The following is a 401-nucleotide window of genomic DNA, read 5'->3' on the forward strand; positions in this document are numbered from 1 at the left end:
ATTATGATTGCTGCGTCTACCTGATGAGTCCCGAAAAGGGCGAAACCGGTCGTGGGCTTTTGAAGAATTTTCAGCAACTCTATGTGTAGTGTATTACATCTATGGATATGTCGTGACATCTCGAATATCATACCAACCGAAACGTGAGTCGGCCCGGGGCAGCACATCTAGTTGCTTAGAAACACAATAAACGAGAGACTCAGGTGGGTTGAAGGTGAGTCTCTCGCAAAACAAATTTGTTTGCAAGTGAGGGTATTTGTCTATATCAAAGTTACTTAAAAGAACCTCGCAATAGGGCACTGTCCTGGAGTGGACTGCAATCGCCTTGAGATGAACGCTCTTTCCAGAACATCGAGAAATTGGTGTCCTTCTTCAGAAACAAGGTCACCTGCCTGTCGATT

The sequence above is a fragment of the Opisthorchis viverrini genome, assembly GCF_000715545.1.
Source record: "Opisthorchis viverrini unplaced genomic scaffold opera_v5_491, whole genome shotgun sequence".
Taxonomy (NCBI): Eukaryota; Metazoa; Platyhelminthes; class Trematoda; order Opisthorchiida; family Opisthorchiidae; genus Opisthorchis; species Opisthorchis viverrini.